The sequence below is a fragment of the Lissotriton vulgaris genome, chromosome 7 (assembly GCF_964263255.1).
Source record: "Lissotriton vulgaris chromosome 7, aLisVul1.2, whole genome shotgun sequence".
Classification (NCBI taxonomy): Eukaryota; Metazoa; Chordata; class Amphibia; order Caudata; family Salamandridae; genus Lissotriton; species Lissotriton vulgaris.
This window is the reverse complement of record NC_141695.1, coordinates 1,389,301,578-1,389,318,719: the sequence shown is the minus strand read 5'-3', so window position 1 is coordinate 1,389,318,719 and position 17,142 is coordinate 1,389,301,578. Positions and strand designations below refer to the sequence as shown.

The 17,142-nt window shown below is 45.1% G+C and overlaps 17 non-coding genes across 17 annotated transcripts; 8 read left to right on the top strand and 9 right to left on the bottom strand.

The window, feature by feature from the left end:
- Nucleotides 1-387: 387 nt before the first annotated feature.
- On the top strand, nucleotides 388-460 carry TRNAR-ACG (transfer RNA arginine (anticodon ACG)). The gene has a single exon. It is a non-coding gene; the product is annotated as a tRNA-Arg (tRNA).
- Nucleotides 461-1,470: 1,010 nt separating this feature from the next.
- Nucleotides 1,471-1,577, bottom strand: LOC147703967 (U6 spliceosomal RNA). The gene has a single exon (XR_015298529.1). It is a non-coding gene; the product is annotated as a U6 spliceosomal RNA (small nuclear RNA).
- A 714-nt stretch (nucleotides 1,578-2,291) lies between these two features.
- On the top strand, nucleotides 2,292-2,364 carry TRNAR-ACG (transfer RNA arginine (anticodon ACG)). Its single transcript has one exon. It is a non-coding gene; the product is annotated as a tRNA-Arg (tRNA).
- A 1,010-nt stretch (nucleotides 2,365-3,374) lies between these two features.
- LOC147703965 (U6 spliceosomal RNA) lies at nucleotides 3,375-3,481 on the bottom strand. Its single transcript, XR_015298528.1, has one exon. It is a non-coding gene; the product is annotated as a U6 spliceosomal RNA (small nuclear RNA).
- A 714-nt stretch (nucleotides 3,482-4,195) lies between these two features.
- Nucleotides 4,196-4,268, top strand: TRNAR-ACG (transfer RNA arginine (anticodon ACG)). Its single transcript has one exon. It is a non-coding gene; the product is annotated as a tRNA-Arg (tRNA).
- Nucleotides 4,269-5,278: 1,010 nt separating this feature from the next.
- LOC147703963 (U6 spliceosomal RNA) lies at nucleotides 5,279-5,385 on the bottom strand. The gene has a single exon (XR_015298527.1). It is a non-coding gene; the product is annotated as a U6 spliceosomal RNA (small nuclear RNA).
- A 714-nt stretch (nucleotides 5,386-6,099) lies between these two features.
- Nucleotides 6,100-6,172, top strand: TRNAR-ACG (transfer RNA arginine (anticodon ACG)). The gene has a single exon. It is a non-coding gene; the product is annotated as a tRNA-Arg (tRNA).
- A 1,010-nt stretch (nucleotides 6,173-7,182) lies between these two features.
- LOC147703961 (U6 spliceosomal RNA) lies at nucleotides 7,183-7,289 on the bottom strand. Its single transcript, XR_015298525.1, has one exon. It is a non-coding gene; the product is annotated as a U6 spliceosomal RNA (small nuclear RNA).
- Nucleotides 7,290-9,086: 1,797 nt separating this feature from the next.
- On the bottom strand, nucleotides 9,087-9,193 carry LOC147703960 (U6 spliceosomal RNA). The gene has a single exon (XR_015298524.1). It is a non-coding gene; the product is annotated as a U6 spliceosomal RNA (small nuclear RNA).
- Nucleotides 9,194-9,907: 714 nt separating this feature from the next.
- TRNAR-ACG (transfer RNA arginine (anticodon ACG)) lies at nucleotides 9,908-9,980 on the top strand. The gene has a single exon. It is a non-coding gene; the product is annotated as a tRNA-Arg (tRNA).
- A 1,010-nt stretch (nucleotides 9,981-10,990) lies between these two features.
- LOC147703958 (U6 spliceosomal RNA) lies at nucleotides 10,991-11,097 on the bottom strand. The gene has a single exon (XR_015298523.1). It is a non-coding gene; the product is annotated as a U6 spliceosomal RNA (small nuclear RNA).
- Nucleotides 11,098-11,811: 714 nt separating this feature from the next.
- Nucleotides 11,812-11,884, top strand: TRNAR-ACG (transfer RNA arginine (anticodon ACG)). The gene has a single exon. It is a non-coding gene; the product is annotated as a tRNA-Arg (tRNA).
- Nucleotides 11,885-12,894: 1,010 nt separating this feature from the next.
- On the bottom strand, nucleotides 12,895-13,001 carry LOC147703956 (U6 spliceosomal RNA). The gene has a single exon (XR_015298522.1). It is a non-coding gene; the product is annotated as a U6 spliceosomal RNA (small nuclear RNA).
- Nucleotides 13,002-13,715: 714 nt separating this feature from the next.
- Nucleotides 13,716-13,788, top strand: TRNAR-ACG (transfer RNA arginine (anticodon ACG)). The gene has a single exon. It is a non-coding gene; the product is annotated as a tRNA-Arg (tRNA).
- Nucleotides 13,789-14,798: 1,010 nt separating this feature from the next.
- LOC147703954 (U6 spliceosomal RNA) lies at nucleotides 14,799-14,905 on the bottom strand. Its single transcript, XR_015298521.1, has one exon. It is a non-coding gene; the product is annotated as a U6 spliceosomal RNA (small nuclear RNA).
- A 714-nt stretch (nucleotides 14,906-15,619) lies between these two features.
- TRNAR-ACG (transfer RNA arginine (anticodon ACG)) lies at nucleotides 15,620-15,692 on the top strand. Its single transcript has one exon. It is a non-coding gene; the product is annotated as a tRNA-Arg (tRNA).
- Nucleotides 15,693-16,702: 1,010 nt separating this feature from the next.
- On the bottom strand, nucleotides 16,703-16,809 carry LOC147703952 (U6 spliceosomal RNA). The gene has a single exon (XR_015298520.1). It is a non-coding gene; the product is annotated as a U6 spliceosomal RNA (small nuclear RNA).
- Nucleotides 16,810-17,142: the final 333 nt, after the last annotated feature.

Below are 17,142 nucleotides of genomic sequence, written 5' to 3'. Positions count from 1 at the left end.
TGGAAAGGCAGCATGCTTGGGTCCCTGGACAAGGTGAGCTTATGATAATGTGTCTGAATGTTCACCTGTGTTGTAATATTAAACCCCTTATTGTTGTAAACGCCTACTTACTAAGGAGTTCTCAAGCTCAGCCCCACACAGACCTGGAACTGATTATGTTAATGCAAACTATTTAAGAAACTGAGCCTGATCTAAAAGATTTCCTTGGATCTAGGACCATTTCGCCTAGCTTTTAGGTGCTTCCTTCTCCTAAAGTCCTTTGTAAAACTTGGGAAAACCTCACAGAACAGACTTCCAGGAGGTCAGATGGGTTCCCTTGTGCCTTCACACACACATACACACACTTTCTAGCCCACTTAAGGACAAAAGGATGCGTAAGTCTACATAGGGCCAGTGGCGCAATGGATAACGCGTCTGACTACGGATCAGAAGATTGTAGGTTCGACTCCTATCTGGCTCGGAAGGGTTGTAGGTCCCTGTTTGATTATATTCCTGTGGAATTTTTATTTACCTCAGACTTGTTGTAGGTTCAATATTCTCCAGCAGGACTCATCCAGCAGTTGTTCCACGGTAGAGCGCAAGTAATAGGACCACAGCTAGTTAAACGTTTCCCATTTGCTGCTGGACTCTATGTGATGGCCGTCACGTGGTGTGCTGCTTTTGTATTTCAACATGGGTCCCTGATACTCTTAATTGCGAAAAAGCTTGTTGACAAAAGTGTGTGTGCGCGAGGGTCTGTGGACGTAGGCAGGTGTGTGCACTTGAATGCTTACCCATTTACATGTGTGAGAGGAACAAACCAACTCCCTGTGGGCTGCAGGCTTACAACTGGTAGCCCCAGTAGCCAGGCAGAACCACAGGTAAGGAGAGAGAGAAAGTTGGTCCATTATTAGAGAAGGACCATAAGCATCTTGCACTGCTACCTTCTTCCCCTCTCAGCCACGATCGGCCAAGACCTCTCTATTAGGGTAGAGGGTGAACATTTCTTGGACCTCAGAAACTGAGGGATGTAGACCCAATATGTCCTCCAAGCGCCTAGAGACCTGGTGCCCAATCTGGCATGGTGTTTTTCAGCTTACCCGACCAATCCGGTTGCAAGGTGGACTTTAACAATACTGCTAAAAAGGCACTCCCAGACATCCCTGAGGCCTTCATTTGCATAGGCCCTGCCCTTCTCTTTGTCCTGATTCCCACAAATCAACACAACACTGCAGCAGTATAGATTTGGGGGTGGTGAAGAATAATGACAGTGAGGCTAAAAAAGAGAAAGAAAAGTCCCAGAAGTCCTGCAGGCTTCCTTGCTAAATGCAGCTGAACATAGAGCGCACCTTCTTTACTGCAAAGCAAATACATTAAAAATGTTGAGGAGAGACTAATTGAAAAATACATATTACGGGGACAGCACTGGGACCTGCTTTATTTTTTCAATTAGTCTTGAAAACAAAAAAGATTTCTCTCCTGAAAGCTGTTAAAAATATGGAACGCTTCACGAATTTGCGTGTCATCCTTGCGCAGGGGCCATGCTAATCTTCTCTGTATCGTTCCAATTTTAGTATATGTGCTGCCGAAGCGAGCACACTTTATTGATGAACTGACAATGTTTATAAACTCTCTAAATCTACAGTCTCTAGACATAGGGTGGCCTGGCAGAGATGCTCAGATGGCCAGTACGCATTCAAATCTGAGCCAATGGTCAAAAATGGATGAAGAGTAGCAATCCATTATTCTTCACTGCATTTGTGGTCCAAGACTAAACACACCGTAAGTATGTAGATTATACCAGGTTTGCAAAGGCTCCTGGGTCGGGCTACAGACAAGGAGCATTGTGACGTCACGCTGCCTGTGGAACAGTGATATTAAAGGTGAAACAGCTGCACAGTAGGTTAGGTGAAGGGCTCTGAGAGTGGAAAGGCAGCATGCTTGGGTCCCTGGACAAGGTGAGCTTATGATAATGTGTCTGAATGTTCACCTGTGTTGTAATATTAAACCCCTTATTGTTGTAAACGCCTACTTACTAAGGAGTTCTCAAGCTCAGCCCCACACAGACCTGGAACTGATTATGTTAATGCAAACTATTTAAGAAACTGAGCCTGATCTAAAAGATTTCCTTGGATCTAGGACCATTTCGCCTAGCTTTTAGGTGCTTCCTTCTCCTAAAGTCCTTTGTAAAACTTGGGAAAACCTCACAGAACAGACTTCCAGGAGGTCAGATGGGTTTCCTTGTGCCTTCACACACACATACACACACTTTCTAGCCCACTTAAGGACAAAAGGATGCGTAAGTCTACATAGGGCCAGTGGCGCAATGGATAACGCGTCTGACTACGGATCAGAAGATTGTAGGTTCGACTCCTATCTGGCTCGGAAGGGTTGTAGGTCCCTGTTTGATTATATTCCTGTGGAATTTTTATTTACCTCAGACTTGTTGTAGGTTCAATATTCTCCAGCAGGATTCATCCAGCAGTTGTTCCACGGTAGAGCGCAAGTAATAGGACCACAGCTAGTTAAACGTTTCCCATTTGCTGCTGGACTCTATGTGATGGCCGTCACGTGGTGTGCTGCTTTTGTATTTCAACATGGGTCCCTGATACTCTTAATTGCGAAAAAGCTTGTTGACAAAAGTGTGTGTGCGCGAGGGTCTGTGGACGTAGGCAGGTGTGTGCACTTGAATGCTTACCCATTTACATGTGTGAGAGGAACAAACCAACTCCCTGTGGGCTGCAGGCTTACAACTGGTAGCCCCAGTAGCCAGGCAGAACCACAGGTAAGGAGAGAGAGAAAGTTGGTCCATTATTAGAGAAGGACCATAAGCATCTTGCACTGCTACCTTCTTCCCCTCTCAGCCACGATCGGCCAAGACCTCTCTATTAGGGTAGAGGGTGAACATTTCTTGGACCTCAGAAACTGAGGGATGTAGACCCAATATGTCCTCCAAGCGCCTAGAGACCTGGTGCCCAATCTGGCATGGTGTTTTTCAGCTTACCCGACCAATCCGGTTGCAAGGTGGACTTTAACAATACTGCTAAAAAGGCACTCCCAGACATCCCTGAGGCCTTCATTTGCATAGGCCCTGCCCTTCTCTTTGTCCTGATTCCCACAAATCAACACAACACTGCAGCAGTATAGATTTGGGGGTGGTGAAGAATAATGACAGTGAGGCTAAAAAAGAGAAAGAAAAGTCCCAGAAGTCCTGCAGGCTTCCTTGCTAAATGCAGCTGAACATAGAGCGCACCTTCTTTACTGCAAAGCAAATACATTAAAAATGTTGAGGAGAGACTAATTGAAAAATACATATTACGGGGACAGCACTGGGACCTGCTTTATTTTTTCAATTAGTCTTGAAAACAAAAAAGATTTCTCTCCTGAAAGCTGTTAAAAATATGGAACGCTTCACGAATTTGCGTGTCATCCTTGCGCAGGGGCCATGCTAATCTTCTCTGTATCGTTCCAATTTTAGTATATGTGCTGCCGAAGCGAGCACACTTTATTGATGAACTGACAATGTTTATAAACTCTCTAAATCTACAGTCTCTAGACATAGGGTGGCCTGGCAGAGATGCTCAGATGGCCAGTACGCATTCAAATCTGAGCCAATGGTCAAAAATGTATGAAGAGTAGCAATCCATTATTCTTCACTGCATTTGTGGTCCAAGACTAAACACACCGTAAGTATGTAGATTATACCAGGTTTGCAAAGGCTCCTGGGTCGGGCTACAGACAAGGAGCATTGTGACGTCACGCTGCCTGTGGAACAGTGATATTAAAGGTGAAACAGCTGCACAGTAGGTTAGGTGAAGGGCTCTGAGAGTGGAAAGGCAGCATGCTTGGGTCCCTGGACAAGGTGAGCTTATGATAATGTGTCTGAATGTTCACCTGTGTTGTAATATTAAACCCCTTATTGTTGTAAACGCCTACTTACTAAGGAGTTCTCAAGCTCAGCCCCACACAGACCTGGAACTGATTATGTTAATGCAAACTATTTAAGAAACTGAGCCTGATCTAAAAGATTTCCTTGGATCTAGGACCATTTCGCCTAGCTTTTAGGTGCTTCCTTCTCCTAAAGTCCTTTGTAAAACTTGGGAAAACCTCACAGAACAGACTTCCAGGAGGTCAGATGGGTTTCCTTGTGCCTTCACACACACATACACACACTTTCTAGCCCACTTAAGGACAAAAGGATGCGTAAGTCTACATAGGGCCAGTGGCGCAATGGATAACGCGTCTGACTACGGATCAGAAGATTGTAGGTTCGACTCCTATCTGGCTCGGAAGGGTTGTAGGTCCCTGTTTGATTATATTCCTGTGGAATTTTTATTTACCTCAGACTTGTTGTAGGTTCAATATTCTCCAGCAGGATTCATCCAGCAGTTGTTCCACGGTAGAGCGCAAGTAATAGGACCACAGCTAGTTAAACGTTTCCCATTTGCTGCTGGACTCTATGTGATGGCCGTCACGTGGTGTGCTGCTTTTGTATTTCAACATGGGTCCCTGATACTCTTAATTGCGAAAAAGCTTGTTGACAAAAGTGTGTGTGCGCGAGGGTCTGTGGACGTAGGCAGGTGTGTGCACTTGAATGCTTACCCATTTACATGTGTGAGAGGAACAAACCAACTCCCTGTGGGCTGCAGGCTTACAACTGGTAGCCCCAGTAGCCAGGCAGAACCACAGGTAAGGAGAGAGAGAAAGTTGGTCCATTATTAGAGAAGGACCATAAGCATCTTGCACTGCTACCTTCTTCCCCTCTCAGCCACGATCGGCCAAGACCTCTCTATTAGGGTAGAGGGTGAACATTTCTTGGACCTCAGAAACTGAGGGATGTAGACCCAATATGTCCTCCAAGCGCCTAGAGACCTGGTGCCCAATCTGGCATGGTGTTTTTCAGCTTACCCGACCAATCCGGTTGCAAGGTGGACTTTAACAATACTGCTAAAAAGGCACTCCCAGACATCCCTGAGGCCTTCATTTGCATAGGCCCTGCCCTTCTCTTTGTCCTGATTCCCACAAATCAACACAACACTGCAGCAGTATAGATTTGGGGGTGGTGAAGAATAATGACAGTGAGGCTAAAAAAGAGAAAGAAAAGTCCCAGAAGTCCTGCAGGCTTCCTTGCTAAATGCAGCTGAACATAGAGCGCACCTTCTTTACTGCAAAGCAAATACATTAAAAATGTTGAGGAGAGACTAATTGAAAAATACATATTACGGGGACAGCACTGGGACCTGCTTTATTTTTTCAATTAGTCTTGAAAACAAAAAAGATTTCTCTCCTGAAAGCTGTTAAAAATATGGAACGCTTCACGAATTTGCGTGTCATCCTTGCGCAGGGGCCATGCTAATCTTCTCTGTATCGTTCCAATTTTAGTATATGTGCTGCCGAAGCGAGCACACTTTATTGATGAACTGACAATGTTTATAAACTCTCTAAATCTACAGTCTCTAGACATAGGGTGGCCTGGCAGAGATGCTCAGATGGCCAGTACGCATTCAAATCTGAGCCAATGGTCAAAAATGTATGAAGAGTAGCAATCCATTATTCTTCACTGCATTTGTGGTCCAAGACTAAACACACCGTAAGTATGTAGATTATACCAGGTTTGCAAAGGCTCCTGGGTCGGGCTACAGACAAGGAGCATTGTGACGTCACGCTGCCTGTGGAACAGTGATATTAAAGGTGAAACAGCTGCACAGTAGGTTAGGTGAAGGGCTCTGAGAGTGGAAAGGCAGCATGCTTGGGTCCCTGGACAAGGTGAGCTTATGATAATGTGTCTGAATGTTCACCTGTGTTGTAATATTAAACCCCTTATTGTTGTAAACGCCTACTTACTAAGGAGTTCTCAAGCTCAGCCCCACACAGACCTGGAACTGATTATGTTAATGCAAACTATTTAAGAAACTGAGCCTGATCTAAAAGATTTCCTTGGATCTAGGACCATTTCGCCTAGCTTTTAGGTGCTTCCTTCTCCTAAAGTCCTTTGTAAAACTTGGGAAAACCTCACAGAACAGACTTCCAGGAGGTCAGATGGGTTTCCTTGTGCCTTCACACACACATACACACACTTTCTAGCCCACTTAAGGACAAAAGGATGCGTAAGTCTACATAGGGCCAGTGGCGCAATGGATAACGCGTCTGACTACGGATCAGAAGATTGTAGGTTCGACTCCTATCTGGCTCGGAAGGGTTGTAGGTCCCTGTTTGATTATATTCCTGTGGAATTTTTATTTACCTCAGACTTGTTGTAGGTTCAATATTCTCCAGCAGGATTCATCCAGCAGTTGTTCCACGGTAGAGCGCAAGTAATAGGACCACAGCTAGTTAAACGTTTCCCATTTGCTGCTGGACTCTATGTGATGGCCGTCACGTGGTGTGCTGCTTTTGTATTTCAACATGGGTCCCTGATACTCTTAATTGCGAAAAAGCTTGTTGACAAAAGTGTGTGTGCGCGAGGGTCTGTGGACGTAGGCAGGTGTGTGCACTTGAATGCTTACCCATTTACATGTGTGAGAGGAACAAACCAACTCCCTGTGGGCTGCAGGCTTACAACTGGTAGCCCCAGTAGCCAGGCAGAACCACAGGTAAGGAGAGAGAGAAAGTTGGTCCATTATTAGAGAAGGACCATAAGCATCTTGCACTGCTACCTTCTTCCCCTCTCAGCCACGATCGGCCAAGACCTCTCTATTAGGGTAGAGGGTGAACATTTCTTGGACCTCAGAAACTGAGGGATGTAGACCCAATATGTCCTCCAAGCGCCTAGAGACCTGGTGCCCAATCTGGCATGGTGTTTTTCAGCTTACCCGACCAATCCGGTTGCAAGGTGGACTTTAACAATACTGCTAAAAAGGCACTCCCAGACATCCCTGAGGCCTTCATTTGCATAGGCCCTGCCCTTCTCTTTGTCCTGATTCCCACAAATCAACACAACACTGCAGCAGTATAGATTTGGGGGTGGTGAAGAATAATGACAGTGAGGCTAAAAAAGAGAAAGAAAAGTCCCAGAAGTCCTGCAGGCTTCCTTGCTAAATGCAGCTGAACATAGAGCGCACCTTCTTTACTGCAAAGCAAATACATTAAAAATGTTGAGGAGAGACTAATTGAAAAATACATATTACGGGGACAGCACTGGGACCTGCTTTATTTTTTCAATTAGTCTTGAAAACAAAAAAGATTTCTCTCCTGAAAGCTGTTAAAAATATGGAACGCTTCACGAATTTGCGTGTCATCCTTGCGCAGGGGCCATGCTAATCTTCTCTGTATCGTTCCAATTTTAGTATATGTGCTGCCGAAGCGAGCACACTTTATTGATGAACTGACAATGTTTATAAACTCTCTAAATCTACAGTCTCTAGACATAGGGTGGCCTGGCAGAGATGCTCAGATGGCCAGTACGCATTCAAATCTGAGCCAATGGTCAAAAATGGATGAAGAGTAGCAATCCATTATTCTTCACTGCATTTGTGGTCCAAGACTAAACACACCGTAAGTATGTAGATTATACCAGGTTTGCAAAGGCTCCTGGGTCGGGCTACAGACAAGGAGCATTGTGACGTCACGCTGCCTGTGGAACAGTGATATTAAAGGTGAAACAGCTGCACAGTAGGTTAGGTGAAGGGCTCTGAGAGTGGAAAGGCAGCATGCTTGGGTCCCTGGACAAGGTGAGCTTATGATAATGTGTCTGAATGTTCACCTGTGTTGTAATATTAAACCCCTTATTGTTGTAAACGCCTACTTACTAAGGAGTTCTCAAGCTCAGCCCCACACAGACCTGGAACTGATTATGTTAATGCAAACTATTTAAGAAACTGAGCCTGATCTAAAAGATTTCCTTGGATCTAGGACCATTTCGCCTAGCTTTTAGGTGCTTCCTTCTCCTAAAGTCCTTTGTAAAACTTGGGAAAACCTCACAGAACAGACTTCCAGGAGGTCAGATGGGTTTCCTTGTGCCTTCACACACACATACACACACTTTCTAGCCCACTTAAGGACAAAAGGATGCGTAAGACTACATAGGGCAAGTGGCGCAATGGATAACGCGTCTGACTACGGATCAGAAGATTGTAGGTTCGACTCCTATCTGGCTCGGAAGGGTTGTAGGTCCCTGTTTGATTATATTCCTGTGGAATTTTTATTTACCTCAGACTTGTTGTAGGTTCAATATTCTCCAGCAGGATTCATCCAGCAGTTGTTCCACGGTAGAGCGCAAGTAATAGGACCACAGCTAGTTAAACGTTTCCCATTTGCTGCTGGACTCTATGTGATGGCCGTCACGTGGTGTGCTGCTTTTGTATTTCAACATGGGTCCCTGATACTCTTAATTGCGAAAAAGCTTGTTGACAAAAGTGTGTGTGCGCGAGGGTCTGTGGACGTAGGCAGGTGTGTGCACTTGAATGCTTACCCATTTACATGTGTGAGAGGAACAAACCAACTCCCTGTGGGCTGCAGGCTTACAACTGGTAGCCCCAGTAGCCAGGCAGAACCACAGGTAAGGAGAGAGAGAAAGTTGGTCCATTATTAGAGAAGGACCATAAGCATCTTGCACTGCTACCTTCTTCCCCTCTCAGCCACGATCGGCCAAGACCTCTCTATTAGGGTAGAGGGTGAACATTTCTTGGACCTCAGAAACTGAGGGATGTAGACCCAATATGTCCTCCAAGCGCCTAGAGACCTGGTGCCCAATCTGGCATGGTGTTTTTCAGCTTACCCGACCAATCCGGTTGCAAGGTGGACTTTAACAATACTGCTAAAAAGGCACTCCCAGACATCCCTGAGGCCTTCATTTGCATAGGCCCTGCCCTTCTCTTTGTCCTGATTCCCACAAATCAACACAACACTGCAGCAGTATAGATTTGGGGGTGGTGAAGAATAATGACAGTGAGGCTAAAAAAGAGAAAGAAAAGTCCCAGAAGTCCTGCAGGCTTCCTTGCTAAATGCAGCTGAACATAGAGCGCACCTTCTTTACTGCAAAGCAAATACATTAAAAATGTTGAGGAGAGACTAATTGAAAAATACATATTACGGGGACAGCACTGGGACCTGCTTTATTTTTTCAATTAGTCTTGAAAACAAAAAAGATTTCTCTCCTGAAAGCTGTTAAAAATATGGAACGCTTCACGAATTTGCGTGTCATCCTTGCGCAGGGGCCATGCTAATCTTCTCTGTATCGTTCCAATTTTAGTATATGTGCTGCCGAAGCGAGCACACTTTATTGATGAACTGACAATGTTTATAAACTCTCTAAATCTACAGTCTCTAGACATAGGGTGGCCTGGCAGAGATGCTCAGATGGCCAGTACGCATTCAAATCTGAGCCAATGGTCAAAAATGTATGAAGAGTAGCAATCCATTATTCTTCACTGCATTTGTGGTCCAAGACTAAACACACCGTAAGTATGTAGATTATACCAGGTTTGCAAAGGCTCCTGGGTCGGGCTACAGACAAGGAGCATTGTGACGTCACGCTGCCTGTGGAACAGTGATATTAAAGGTGAAACAGCTGCACAGTAGGTTAGGTGAAGGGCTCTGAGAGTGGAAAGGCAGCATGCTTGGGTCCCTGGACAAGGTGAGCTTATGATAATGTGTCTGAATGTTCACCTGTGTTGTAATATTAAACCCCTTATTGTTGTAAACGCCTACTTACTAAGGAGTTCTCAAGCTCAGCCCCACACAGACCTGGAACTGATTATGTTAATGCAAACTATTTAAGAAACTGAGCCTGATCTAAAAGATTTCCTTGGATCTAGGACCATTTCGCCTAGCTTTTAGGTGCTTCCTTCTCCTAAAGTCCTTTGTAAAACTTGGGAAAACCTCACAGAACAGACTTCCAGGAGGTCAGATGGGTTTCCTTGTGCCTTCACACACACATACACACACTTTCTAGCCCACTTAAGGACAAAAGGATGCGTAAGTCTACATAGGGCCAGTGGCGCAATGGATAACGCGTCTGACTACGGATCAGAAGATTGTAGGTTCGACTCCTATCTGGCTCGGAAGGGTTGTAGGTCCCTGTTTGATTATATTCCTGTGGAATTTTTATTTACCTCAGACTTGTTGTAGGTTCAATATTCTCCAGCAGGATTCATCCAGCAGTTGTTCCACGGTAGAGCGCAAGTAATAGGACCACAGCTAGTTAAACGTTTCCCATTTGCTGCTGGACTCTATGTGATGGCCGTCACGTGGTGTGCTGCTTTTGTATTTCAACATGGGTCCCTGATACTCTTAATTGCGAAAAAGCTTGTTGACAAAAGTGTGTGTGCGCGAGGGTCTGTGGACGTAGGCAGGTGTGTGCACTTGAATGCTTACCCATTTACATGTGTGAGAGGAACAAACCAACTCCCTGTGGGCTGCAGGCTTACAACTGGTAGCCCCAGTAGCCAGGCAGAACCACAGGTAAGGAGAGAGAGAAAGTTGGTCCATTATTAGAGAAGGACCATAAGCATCTTGCACTGCTACCTTCTTCCCCTCTCAGCCACGATCGGCCAAGACCTCTCTATTAGGGTAGAGGGTGAACATTTCTTGGACCTCAGAAACTGAGGGATGTAGACCCAATATGTCCTCCAAGCGCCTAGAGACCTGGTGCCCAATCTGGCATGGTGTTTTTCAGCTTACCCGACCAATCCGGTTGCAAGGTGGACTTTAACAATACTGCTAAAAAGGCACTCCCAGACATCCCTGAGGCCTTCATTTGCATAGGCCCTGCCCTTCTCTTTGTCCTGATTCCCACAAATCAACACAACACTGCAGCAGTATAGATTCGGGGGTGGTGAAGAATAATGACAGTGAGGCTAAAAAAGAGAAAGAAAAGTCCCAGAAGTCCTGCAGGCTTCCTTGCTAAATGCAGCTGAACATAGAGCGCACCTTCTTTACTGCAAAGCAAATACATTAAAAATGTTGAGGAGAGACTAATTGAAAAATACATATTACGGGGACAGCACTGGGACCTGCTTTATTTTTTCAATTAGTCTTGAAAACAAAAAAGATTTCTCTCCTGAAAGCTGTTAAAAATATGGAACGCTTCACGAATTTGCGTGTCATCCTTGCGCAGGGGCCATGCTAATCTTCTCTGTATCGTTCCAATTTTAGTATATGTGCTGCCGAAGCGAGCACACTTTATTGATGAACTGACAATGTTTATAAACTCTCTAAATCTACAGTCTCTAGACATAGGGTGGCCTGGCAGAGATGCTCAGATGGCCAGTACGCATTCAAATCTGAGCCAATGGTCAAAAATGTATGAAGAGTAGCAATCCATTATTCTTCACTGCATTTGTGGTCCAAGACTAAACACACCGTAAGTATGTAGATTATACCAGGTTTGCAAAGGCTCCTGGGTCGGGCTACAGACAAGGAGCATTGTGACGTCACGCTGCCTGTGGAACAGTGATATTAAAGGTGAAACAGCTGCACAGTAGGTTAGGTGAAGGGCTCTGAGAGTGGAAAGGCAGCATGCTTGGGTCCCTGGACAAGGTGAGCTTATGATAATGTGTCTGAATGTTCACCTGTGTTGTAATATTAAACCCCTTATTGTTGTAAACGCCTACTTACTAAGGAGTTCTCAAGCTCAGCCCCACACAGACCTGGAACTGATTATGTTAATGCAAACTATTTAAGAAACTGAGCCTGATCTAAAAGATTTCCTTGGATCTAGGACCATTTCGCCTAGCTTTTAGGTGCTTCCTTCTCCTAAAGTCCTTTGTAAAACTTGGGAAAACCTCACAGAACAGACTTCCAGGAGGTCAGATGGGTTTCCTTGTGCCTTCACACACACATACACACACTTTCTAGCCCACTTAAGGACAAAAGGATGCGTAAGTCTACATAGGGCCAGTGGCGCAATGGATAACGCGTCTGACTACGGATCAGAAGATTGTAGGTTCGACTCCTATCTGGCTCGGAAGGGTTGTAGGTCCCTGTTTGATTATATTCCTGTGGAATTTTTATTTACCTCAGACTTGTTGTAGGTTCAATATTCTCCAGCAGGATTCATCCAGCAGTTGTTCCACGGTAGAGCGCAAGTAATAGGACCACAGCTAGTTAAACGTTTCCCATTTGCTGCTGGACTCTATGTGATGGCCGTCACGTGGTGTGCTGCTTTTGTATTTCAACATGGGTCCCTGATACTCTTAATTGCGAAAAAGCTTGTTGACAAAAGTGTGTGTGCGCGAGGGTCTGTGGACGTAGGCAGGTGTGTGCACTTGAATGCTTACCCATTTACATGTGTGAGAGGAACAAACCAACTCCCTGTGGGCTGCAGGCTTACAACTGGTAGCCCCAGTAGCCAGGCAGAACCACAGGTAAGGAGAGAGAGAAAGTTGGTCCATTATTAGAGAAGGACCATAAGCATCTTGCACTGCTACCTTCTTCCCCTCTCAGCCACGATCGGCCAAGACCTCTCTATTAGGGTAGAGGGTGAACATTTCTTGGACCTCAGAAACTGAGGGATGTAGACCCAATATGTCCTCCAAGCGCCTAGAGACCTGGTGCCCAATCTGGCATGGTGTTTTTCAGCTTACCCGACCAATCCGGTTGCAAGGTGGACTTTAACAATACTGCTAAAAAGGCACTCCCAGACATCCCTGAGGCCTTCATTTGCATAGGCCCTGCCCTTCTCTTTGTCCTGATTCCCACAAATCAACACAACACTGCAGCAGTATAGATTTGGGGGTGGTGAAGAATAATGACAGTGAGGCTAAAAAAGAGAAAGAAAAGTCCCAGAAGTCCTGCAGGCTTCCTTGCTAAATGCAGCTGAACATAGAGCGCACCTTCTTTACTGCAAAGCAAATACATTAAAAATGTTGAGGAGAGACTAATTGAAAAATACATATTACGGGGACAGCACTGGGACCTGCTTTATTTTTTCAATTAGTCTTGAAAACAAAAAAGATTTCTCTCCTGAAAGCTGTTAAAAATATGGAACGCTTCACGAATTTGCGTGTCATCCTTGCGCAGGGGCCATGCTAATCTTCTCTGTATCGTTCCAATTTTAGTATATGTGCTGCCGAAGCGAGCACACTTTATTGATGAACTGACAATGTTTATAAACTCTCTAAATCTACAGTCTCTAGACATAGGGTGGCCTGGCAGAGATGCTCAGATGGCCAGTACGCATTCAAATCTGAGCCAATGGTCAAAAATGTATGAAGAGTAGCAATCCATTATTCTTCACTGCATTTGTGGTCCAAGACTAAACACACCGTAAGTATGTAGATTATACCAGGTTTGCAAAGGCTCCTGGGTCGGGCTACAGACAAGGAGCATTGTGACGTCACGCTGCCTGTGGAACAGTGATATTAAAGGTGAAACAGCTGCACAGTAGGTTAGGTGAAGGGCTCTGAGAGTGGAAAGGCAGCATGCTTGGGTCCCTGGACAAGGTGAGCTTATGATAATGTGTCTGAATGTTCACCTGTGTTGTAATATTAAACCCCTTATTGTTGTAAACGCCTACTTACTAAGGAGTTCTCAAGCTCAGCCCCACACAGACCTGGAACTGATTATGTTAATGCAAACTATTTAAGAAACTGAGCCTGATCTAAAAGATTTCCTTGGATCTAGGACCATTTCGCCTAGCTTTTAGGTGCTTCCTTCTCCTAAAGTCCTTTGTAAAACTTGGGAAAACCTCACAGAACAGACTTCCAGGAGGTCAGATGGGTTTCCTTGTGCCTTCACACACACATACACACACTTTCTAGCCCACTTAAGGACAAAAGGATGCGTAAGTCTACATAGGGCCAGTGGCGCAATGGATAACGCGTCTGACTACGGATCAGAAGATTGTAGGTTCGACTCCTATCTGGCTCGGAAGGGTTGTAGGTCCCTGTTTGATTATATTCCTGTGGAATTTTTATTTACCTCAGACTTGTTGTAGGTTCAATATTCTCCAGCAGGATTCATCCAGCAGTTGTTCCACGGTAGAGCGCAAGTAATAGGACCACAGCTAGTTAAACGTTTCCCATTTGCTGCTGGACTCTATGTGATGGCCGTCACGTGGTGTGCTGCTTTTGTATTTCAACATGGGTCCCTGATACTCTTAATTGCGAAAAAGCTTGTTGACAAAAGTGTGTGTGCGCGAAGGTCTGTGGACGTAGGCAGGTGTGTGCACTTGAATGCTTACCCATTTACATGTGTGAGAGGAACAAACCAACTCCCTGTGGGCTGCAGGCTTACAACTGGTAGCCCCAGTAGCCAGGCAGAACCACAGGTAAGGAGAGAGAGAAAGTTGGTCCATTATTAGAGAAGGACCATAAGCATCTTGCACTGCTACCTTCTTCCCCTCTCAGCCACGATCGGCCAAGACCTCTCTATTAGGGTAGAGGGTGAACATTTCTTGGACCTCAGAAACTGAGGGATGTAGACCCAATATGTCCTCCAAGCGCCTAGAGACCTGGTGCCCAATCTGGCATGGTGTTTTTCAGCTTACCCGACCAATCCGGTTGCAAGGTGGACTTTAACAATACTGCTAAAAAGGCACTCCCAGACATCCCTGAGGCCTTCATTTGCATAGGCCCTGCCCTTCTCTTTGTCCTGATTCCCACAAATCAACACAACACTGCAGCAGTATAGATTTGGGGGTGGTGAAGAATAATGACAGTGAGGCTAAAAAAGAGAAAGAAAAGTCCCAGAAGTCCTGCAGGCTTCCTTGCTAAATGCAGCTGAACATAGAGCGCACCTTCTTTACTGCAAAGCAAATACATTAAAAATGTTGAGGAGAGACTAATTGAAAAATACATATTACGGGGACAGCACTGGGACCTGCTTTATTTTTTCAATTAGTCTTGAAAACAAAAAAGATTTCTCTCCTGAAAGCTGTTAAAAATATGGAACGCTTCACGAATTTGCGTGTCATCCTTGCGCAGGGGCCATGCTAATCTTCTCTGTATCGTTCCAATTTTAGTATATGTGCTGCCGAAGCGAGCACACTTTATTGATGAACTGACAATGTTTATAAACTCTCTAAATCTACAGTCTCTAGACATAGGGTGGCCTGGCAGAGATGCTCAGATGGCCAGTACGCATTCAAATCTGAGCCAATGGTCAAAAATGGATGAAGAGTAGCAATCCATTATTCTTCACTGCATTTGTGGTCCAAGACTAAACACACCGTAAGTATGTAGATTATACCAGGTTTGCAAAGGCTCCTGGGTCGGGCTACAGACAAGGAGCATTGTGACGTCACACTGCCTGTGGAACAGTGATATTAAAGGTGAAACAGCTGCACAGTAGGTTAGGTGAAGGGCTCTGAGAGTGGAAAGGCAGCATGCTTGGGTCCCTGGACAAGGTGAGCTTATGATAATGTGTCTGAATGTTCACCTGTGTTGTAATATTAAACCCCTTATTGTTGTAAACGCCTACTTACTAAGGAGTTCTCAAGCTCAGCCCCACACAGACCTGGAACTGATTATGTTAATGCAAACTATTTAAGAAACTGAGCCTGATCTAAAAGATTTCCTTGGATCTAGGACCATTTCGCCTAGCTTTTAGGTGCTTCCTTCTCCTAAAGTCCTTTGTAAAACTTGGGAAAACCTCACAGAACAGACTTCCAGGAGGTCAGATGGGTTCCCTTGTGCCTTCACACACACATACACACACTTTCTAGCCCACTTAAGGACAAAAGGATGCGTAAGTCTACATAGGGCCAGTGGCGCAATGGATAACGCGTCTGACTACGGATCAGAAGATTGTAGGTTCGACTCCTATCTGGCTCGGAAGGGTTGTAGGTCCCTGTTTGATTATATTCCTGTGGAATTTTTATTTACCTCAGACTTGTTGTAGGTTCAATATTCTCCAGCAGGACTCATCCAGCAGTTGTTCCACGGTAGAGCGCAAGTAATAGGACCACAGCTAGTTAAACGTTTCCCATTTGCTGCTGGACTCTATGTGATGGCCGTCACGTGGTGTGCTGCTTTTGTATTTCAACATGGGTCCCTGATACTCTTAATTGCGAAAAAGCTTGTTGACAAAAGTGTGTGTGCGCGAGGGTCTGTGGACGTAGGCAGGTGTGTGCACTTGAATGCTTACCCATTTACATGTGTGAGAGGAACAAACCAACTCCCTGTGGGCTGCAGGCTTACAACTGGTAGCCCCAGTAGCCAGGCAGAACCACAGGTAAGGAGAGAGAGAAAGTTGGTCCATTATTAGAGAAGGACCATAAGCATCTTGCACTGCTACCTTCTTCCCCTCTCAGCCACGATCGGCCAAGACCTCTCTATTAGGGTAGAGGGTGAACATTTCTTGGACCTCAGAAACTGAGGGATGTAGACCCAATATGTCCTCCAAGCGCCTAGAGACCTGGTGCCCAATCTGGCATGGTGTTTTTCAGCTTACCCGACCAATCCGGTTGCAAGGTGGACTTTAACAATACTGCTAAAAAGGCACTCCCAGACATCCCTGAGGCCTTCATTTGCATAGGCCCTGCCCTTCTCTTTGTCCTGATTCCCACAAATCAACACAACACTGCAGCAGTATAGATTTGGGGGTGGTGAAGAATAATGACAGTGAGGCTAAAAAAGAGAAAGAAAAGTCCCAGAAGTCCTGCAGGCTTCCTTGCTAAATGCAGCTGAACATAGAGCGCACCTTCTTTACTGCAAAGCAAATACATTAAAAATGTTGAGGAGAGACTAATTGAAAAATACATATTACGGGGACAGCACTGGGACCTGCTTTATTTTTTCAATTAGTCTTGAAAACAAAAAAGATTTCTCTCCTGAAAGCTGTTAAAAATATGGAACGCTTCACGAATTTGCGTGTCATCCTTGCGCAGGGGCCATGCTAATCTTCTCTGTATCGTTCCAATTTTAGTATATGTGCTGCCGAAGCGAGCACACTTTATTGATGAACTGACAATGTTTATAAACTCTCTAAATCTACAGTCTCTAGACATAGGGTGGCCTGGCAGAGATGCTCAGATGGCCAGTACGCATTCAAATCTGAGCCAATGGTCAAAAATGGATGAAGAGTAGCAATCCATTATTCTTCACTGCATTTGTGGTCCAAGACTAAACACACCGTAAGTATGTAGATTATACCAGGTTTGCAAAGGCTCCTGGGTCGGGCTACAGACAAGGAGCATTGTGACGTCACGCTGCCTGTGGAACAGTGATATTAAAGGTGAAACAGCTGCACAGTAGGTTAGGTGAAGGGCTCTGAGAGTGGAAA